Source organism: Hirundo rustica, chromosome Z, assembly GCF_015227805.2.
Source record: "Hirundo rustica isolate bHirRus1 chromosome Z, bHirRus1.pri.v3, whole genome shotgun sequence".
Taxonomy (NCBI): Eukaryota; Metazoa; Chordata; class Aves; order Passeriformes; family Hirundinidae; genus Hirundo; species Hirundo rustica.
The window spans coordinates 308320-315896 of record NC_053488.1 but is presented as its reverse complement, the minus strand read 5'-3'; positions in this window follow the sequence as shown (position 1 = coordinate 315896).

Sequence of the window (7577 nt, the reverse complement as noted above, 5' to 3'; positions counted from 1 at the left end):
TGTCATAGAAAACTCATCAAAGCTATAAGCTGAGTTGAATCAAGCTCCCACAAAACATAAATTGTTAGTTGTTGCTCAGTTCCCAGTGACAATATGACACTGCAGGCAGGAGCAAGAGAAGAAAGTTAACCCTGGAGAAGTCAAGAGAAGCCATGTGTTTCTGTCTGTAATTGTAGTTTACAGGAAAGGAAAAACCCAACATTTTGGGGCTATTTAAAGAGTAGTAGTAGAATTGCATGAGGTGTGGTGCCACAGCGCTTTGGGCAGGGGCTGCTGATTGTTCTGGAAGGCCTTTGATACAGTCAGTGGCCTGTTTTGCAGACAATTCCTTGCAGCTCACCGTCTCCCATAGCATGGAAGTATTCTGGGTGGTGTGGGAGTGCAGGGGCCAGGTCCCTGGGGAGCAGTGCCACTGGCAGAGGCCAGCTGGGCAGTGCTGTCACAGAGCGGGGGCTTTCCTTCCAGCTCAGTTCTTAACCTGAGGATCCAAATACCAAATACCATGAGATTTGTTCTGCACGCTGTTTCTTTCACTTGGATTTCGCATTCTGCCTGTGTTACTACACCTTGGGTTTGTTGGGATGCGTGCGGTACTGAGAATCCCAGGCAGACATCCCCGGGGAGGACAGCAAAAGAGAAAAAGAGGAAAAGCAAGACGAAACCTGCAGCACTTCTGGAAGTGAAGCTGCTTGGATTTACACTGTGTCGGGCTCTCTGAACAGCGTGTGAGCCCCAGCTGTGTGTGACACTCTGTGTCTGGGTGGGTGGCAGGGAGGGACAGCATCCAACAGACCCGGGGCTGAGAGCTGGGGACAGAGTCAACCACAGGAGCTTTCCACAGCTTCCATGGGAAAACGGCTGTTCAGGTGAGTCACGGGGGCCTGAGTCAGGCCCAGAGCCTCTAATCTCTGGGGCATCTCCCAAGCAATGCTGTCCCTCCTGTTCCACCACCCCACAGGCCACTGCAGGGGCAGGAGCTCTCCCTAGTGCTCCCTGGGCTGCTCCCCCCTTGGGGGAGGAAAAAACCCCAGACCCAAAAGATTGGTGTCATTAACAGTCAGGCTCATCTTGCTGGGTCTCTTGTCTCTCAAACTGGCCGGAGTGGAAAATTACCTCCTTCTGTTGGCTTCTGTGTAACTCTATGCAATTTGATTTCTCCTGGTTCTAATATTATGGTGCACAGGCAGTAAATATCAGCTGTCCATCCTCTCCAGAGATTTGTGCTTTTACAGGTCCATGACCCTCTCCTTCAGTCCCTTTCCTGCTGCCAATATGAAGCACACCCAGTCCCTCCAAGATCCCCAGCTTTCCTTAACCTTCCAAACAAGCCATTTCAGTTCTAAGCAGTGCCTTTGCAATGCTCACCCCCCTTTCCTCCCCTCACAGCCCGTTACAGGGTGGCTCCTTGGGAGTAAGAGCCGTGACAAACACAACCCTGAGCCAGCAGACTTGCACCTTCCTATAAAGCACTTTTTGGCTGCGGGTTTGGTACTTGCAGCATGGGGCTACCCCACCAAACACGGTTTTTCTTAGCTCACGTCCTGCTAAAGCTCTGGAGCCCTGTTCCTGGGAAGAGGGACACAGGAATCTGAGTCTCATGGAAGTTTCCAGATTGTTGCCAGTATAGTTCATTCTGTGCAGGATTATCGACAGGGAATTTGCACTAAAATCCCTCTCTGCAGACCTTTAAGGAGACATTTCAGTGTTCAAGCTGGAGAGCTCTGGGAGGGAGCCCAGCTCTTGCAAATCCTCCATCATTCCTGCCCCAAACTGTAATCAGCACACCCACCCCACCCGTCCCATTGGAATTCCAAATCAAGCATGCATATCTCCTTTCAGGGCGGAGATTTCTCCTGAACTTTGGGTTTCGTAACCCCAGTGTTTGGGTTGCAGCTGACAATCGTTTCTCCTGTGTCTGCAGGGCATGGAATGGCTTGTCCCATTCCAAAAGCCAAGTGCAGCACGGGAGCTTTGTGGAGGTTTATCCAAGTTAGGGCAAGCCCTCCTCCTCCAGGGAGATTTTGGAAGCACGAGGACAGATTTCTCAAAGTAGGCTATCCCCATGTTTAACGTCATCTTTCTAAAGGAGAATTCATTCACTTATCTCATTTTCATATCCTCTTTCTAAAGGAGAATTCGTTCAATTACCTCAAATCCCTACAGCCTCAGGATTTTGCTTCTTGTAGAATAGAAGGCAGGTCAAGCTCACAGTCTCACCTGACCATGTCTGAAGGAGAAACAGGAGTGACCCCTAAGACATAACCTTTAGACCCTTCAAAATGTCACAAGCATAAAATTCATAACAGACAAACAGCTTTAGTGGGGTTTGGCAAGAAATCTCAGCCCCCATCTTTGCTCCTGTCCAAAAGAGAGCTGTTTGGTATCCCTTTCTCAAAAACAGTGTTGATTTACCATTTCTGTGCCTTCATTTCAGTTGTGTGAATTCAGACAATGCAGACAAGTGTTCCTGAAAGCAGGTGTAAGAAGCTTTCAACCATTCCCATACATTGCTATAAAGATTTGGGGGGAAAAGTGACATTTTGTGGTTTCCTTCAGGTGATGTCCCCAAGTCAAATCAAATCAAATCTTTTAGGAAATACCTGCTCTTTAATAAAACATGCTCATTAGAAGAAGGATGATAATAACCTGAAGGCCCTGGAAGATCCTCAGGCACAGAAAGCAACAGCATCCCTCTTAAAGGGGTGAAAGATAGAGCTCCAACCCCACAAACTTCTCACCAGGATGTGCCAGGATGTGGCAGCCATCCCATCAGCTCACACTGAGGCATTTGGATATTCCTGACCAATGGCTGTTTGGTTCCATTTGGGTTTGTACGGTTTTTGAAACTTTCAGTCCATTCAACCTGGGTGGGCAGGCTGAGCACCACGGAGGAGGGAAGAAAAAGGAACAATCGAAACAGAGCACAGGGAAACAAGAGGGATTAGTTTGAGGAGAACTGGGAGGAGAGTAGTGAGCAAAAGGGTGAGTAGGAGGAAAATCAATCTGAGCTGTAGGCGGCTAAGAGGTACATAAAGCCATGAAGATGGTACCAGATTAGAGTCGTGAGTCAAACACTGAAGCATGAAACAAGTCTACAAAGGGTATCCCAGATTCTTCTAATTCACACAAAAACTTGGGGAAATAACCCCTCTGCCTGTTACACAAACCTAGTACTCATCCTGTGCAGCAAGTAATGCTCAAAGGTGACTCATGGAGCTGATACATAAATGTGGGGTCACGTGGTGGCACAGGTTCCAAATGTGTCCAAAATACAGGGAAAGAATAGAATGGGATTAAGAACTGTGCAAAAATGTAAGAACTGAGATTGCTTTGGAACGCCTTACCCTGAAAAGGGAAGAATTTGTATGGTTTATACTTAGAGAGCCAGCTTAAGCTCTGAAGAGGAATCAGTTCAACCCACCCAGCCTCTGAATTACAGTCATGGACATTTTTCCTCAATCAGCCACACAGAGAGCAGAGACACTTGCCCTAGCAAACCAAAAGTGGCCAGATTATAGGAAACCTGCGCTGTTTTCTCTTGCTGTAAAATCTTACCTGCCTTACTATTTATTTCTGTAAGGTTACAAGTCTTTATAGCACCCTCTAAACTTGTAGCAGCCATGGGTGAAATTCAGTCCTGAACTGGCTGAACGTCATGTGGAGACTGTTCAGCTTCCATGTTCATCTCCATCTGCTGTGCTGGGAAGAAAAGCCAGAAGGACGCCGTGAGTGACACCTCCTCTGGCCAGCAGCTCCTGCCAATGGCACATTGTACTCTCCAGGAATGGGGTCACATAACTCACGTACTCAACCCACCCTCAAAAGAGCAAACTCCTTTTCTGACACAGAAAGATGCAGAGATAAATCTTCATCAGCAAGGTAGATGTACAGATCTGTCAAAAACACCATCTGAGGCTACCTGAGGTTCAGAAGGCTGGCATTTCCGTACCAGACAAATATGTTTTGCATTTCTGTTCATCAGTTGTGAGCACAGTCCTTTCTGCTGACGCTCACGAGGATGGCAACACATGGCAGAGGGAAGCTGGGGACAGCACAGCTCCATCCACCCAAATGAGGCTCCTCGGAGCTTCTCTGGCAAGACAACCATTTGCAGGAATTCTGAGAGCAAGAATAGGAAATAGTAATCAACCAGAACCAGAATGTGTTGTTTATGTGTGAGGGTACAGGCTGAACACTGCAAGGAGCCCAATTCCCAGCCTCCCTAAGCAGGAGTCAGGAACAGTTCTCCAGAGATGTGTTAAATTATTCTAGAGTGAGGCTGATAGCGTGGCATCTCTGTGAGCCTGTGCAGCTACTTTTCTCGCTGAGTGGGAGGAGGATTAGTGGAGAGAGAAAGAAGACATCAGGGAAGGTGTTCTGTGTTGTCAGAAGCCCCAGCACGTGTGACTCTGTGGGTGGCTGCACATCCTCACGGAGTCCCCACGGATCGCGCCGGGGCTCTGCCTCTTTTCTCATCAGCCAGAGCTGGATGCATGCTCCTGTGGGCACACACCTACCACGGGAATATGTTAGGGATTTGTTTTGGTCCAAATAGCAGCACTTTTGGAGAAGCTGCACAAATTTAATGCAGATGTGCCTCCATCAAGATTGCTGACATTTTTATAGACCAGCACACACAAAGCATAAGTCACTTTTACCAGCAATCCAGCGCTTAGGCATTTCCACTCCGCTTACTTTGGGAGTTTAATCAAACGAATGTTATCACCATCTAACATCATTAATCAGCCATTTTAAGCAGTAATGGAGGCTTAAAGTAGGATGAGTGAGTGAATTTCTAGTTAGCTCATGCTACTCTACATATTCATTTTAAGTTCTTGAATAGAATCACAAAATATCCTAAGCTGGAAGGAACCCACATGGATCAGCAGAGTCCAGCTCCCAACTGGCCAGTACAACCTCTCCGTGCCCTCGTTCTGTTTCAAATCAATCTTTGCCACAGCTCCACATGAGCTCTGCTCAGTCATTCCTTTTCTGGAATACTTTCCCCTTAATTTCAGGCTTCAAGCCACATCTGGAGGGAACAGCATTTCAACTTCCATAATGCACTTTCCTTGGTGCAAAGACCAAAAGAATTTCTTTTTCCTGTGCATATGGAGCCTGCAAAAGAGCCATAAGCCAGAGAAAGAAGAAAAGGATGCTGTGACAGGTTACATATATATGTATATGTGTGTGTGTGTGTGTGTGTGTGTGGCCACTTTATTGTAATGCCTCTATTTTATATATATATACACACACACACACACACATATATATATGTATACATATATACATCCATGGCTCTTGGTACAGGCCCACTCATGAACATGGTGCATAAAATGACATTGTGAGGTGGATAAAAGCAGCAGCAACTTCCCTGAAAAACCAACAAAGGGAGTCACCTTCACGTGTCTCTGGTAAAACAGAGGGATGCTGCTGGATGATGGTTTAACCCTGCGGATTCTGGGGACAGCAGAACTGTGTGGTCCCAAGGCAGGACCTGGCTGCTCACAAGTGGCTCCTTACCCGTTCCTGCCTGCAGGGAACCATTGCTGGAAATCCGTGCACAGAGCAGGGTGTCCTCCTTGCAAACTGCTCATGCAATAGACAGAAAATACCAATCCACATAACCTATTGTTCCTTTCATGTCTCAAACCTCTGCTTCCCTGCCCAGACAGGCTGCCCGTGTGGCAAGAGAGCAATGGCAGGGCAGAATAATCCATTAGGAGCATCTGGATCCATACCCTGCAGCCACGATTTGTCCATGGTGTTCTTACTTTCCTCTCCTTAATTGTATTCCCTGCCTGCTGGTGTGTGAGCAGCATTTCAGTCTCTGGAATCACTTCACTGGGACATATCTTTTGGAGTTGCTTCAGAGATGATTTAATCTCTGTAAAATGCTTTATATTTGTAAGTAATATTATTGCTGCGTACCTTGCTCTCTCCCGGAGCATTCCCCTGCTGCAGTGAATTTTCATGGAATTATGGCCAGAATTGCCTGGCAGACTGGTTTCTCCCATCTCTTTTTGCATGCCAGCCAGTCAGGAGGACAGCAATGTGCACTGTCCAGGGTGACATCCCAAAGTAAACGCCCGCACAAAGGGCTCTGAGTAATGTTGTAGTAACTCCTGATCACAGGAGTGCCTCCAGGGAAACAGGAGATGGATTCCCTTTTTAAACCACATAAAATAATGGCAGGGGTTTGTCGCTGCCTTAGCCAAGCCAACATACATTCCCTTCCCTCAGAAAGTATGAAAGCAGCAAATTACCCCAAATGGGCCTGGTTTTGTGCAGACAACAATGCAAGTCATAAAATCAATAATATCCCAAAACAATTGCCCAGAGCTGAACAATGGGATACGCTGGGTGAAAGCTAAGCAGTAATGATGCTCCCTTAAGGAAAGACTCACCACAAATCACAGAAGACAGGATGCAGCAAGGAAGAGTGACAGCCAGAAAAGCCTGAATTTTGATTTGTGGCAACACAGACTCATAGGAAGAAAAACAAAACAAAAACAAACTCAAACAAACAAAACCAAAAACAAGCCTTATACTGTTAAAAACTCAAATAAAACCCCTAATAAAAAAGCCAAACAAACAAATTTAAAAATTCCAAAACAAACAGAAAAAACAACGAAACAAGAAAAAGAAGACTTCCTAAATGTACTCTGATGGGAACATTTCCATGGTCAGAAGTGTCCAGAGACCAATCTGTGAGCAAAACTCACCTTCCCACTGAAATTGCAAGTGGGAACCTGAAAAGGAATGAAGCGCTTGGACACTGCACATCTCCAGGACTAAATCAGTTCAGCTCTTCTGGAGAAAGGAAATTCAGAAAGGAAATGCAATGAAAACCGGCACAGAACTCGGGGCAGTGATTTTTAGGTCCTCAGTCTTATCCTCCATTTCCAAATACCCCTGCAAGACCGTGCGTATACTCTACTTGTCTGAAGGTCCCACTGTGCCAGCAGAATTTGTCATTTCCCACATCCCAGGAACTCCGCTCCCTCCTGCTTCCTAAACCAATGCTGGGTGACAGCACGTAGATCTCGTGCTCTAAAAGCATCCTTTTAAAGCCAAAAGCGCCCCGTCAGACCCGCAGCGAAGCTGGGAGCAGCAGGTCAGCCCGCAGAGCTCACGCCGGGAATTCGGCGGTGTGGTTCGCCATCTGCTGGCAGAAGCGAGGAGTGACACCGGAGCTCCTCAGGAGAACAGGCACGGCTCCAAGTGGAGGCAGGGCCCCGTCCTGTGTTCCGCAGGAACGTCAGACCCCGGTTTCACAACGTGGGGAAAACAGCTGCTCTCCACATGGCGAACGTCCCTGCCAGGCCTGGTGGAGAGGTTTTACAGAAACATGGACTTGTGTGAAACCCGCGGATCACAGCCAGAAAGAGGAATGCACAGGAAACAGCTGGTTTTGAATAGCTGGAGTAGGAAAAACCTGCACGCCTCCATGTCCTTGCAGGGAAGTTTGAGTTAGGATTTCTGTGTCTGTAAGCACGGGAGGCTCCCTCATCCAGGGAATAACCAGGCACGCTCCCGGGGCACTTTAGCAGTCACTGCTCCATCTTTGTGGAATT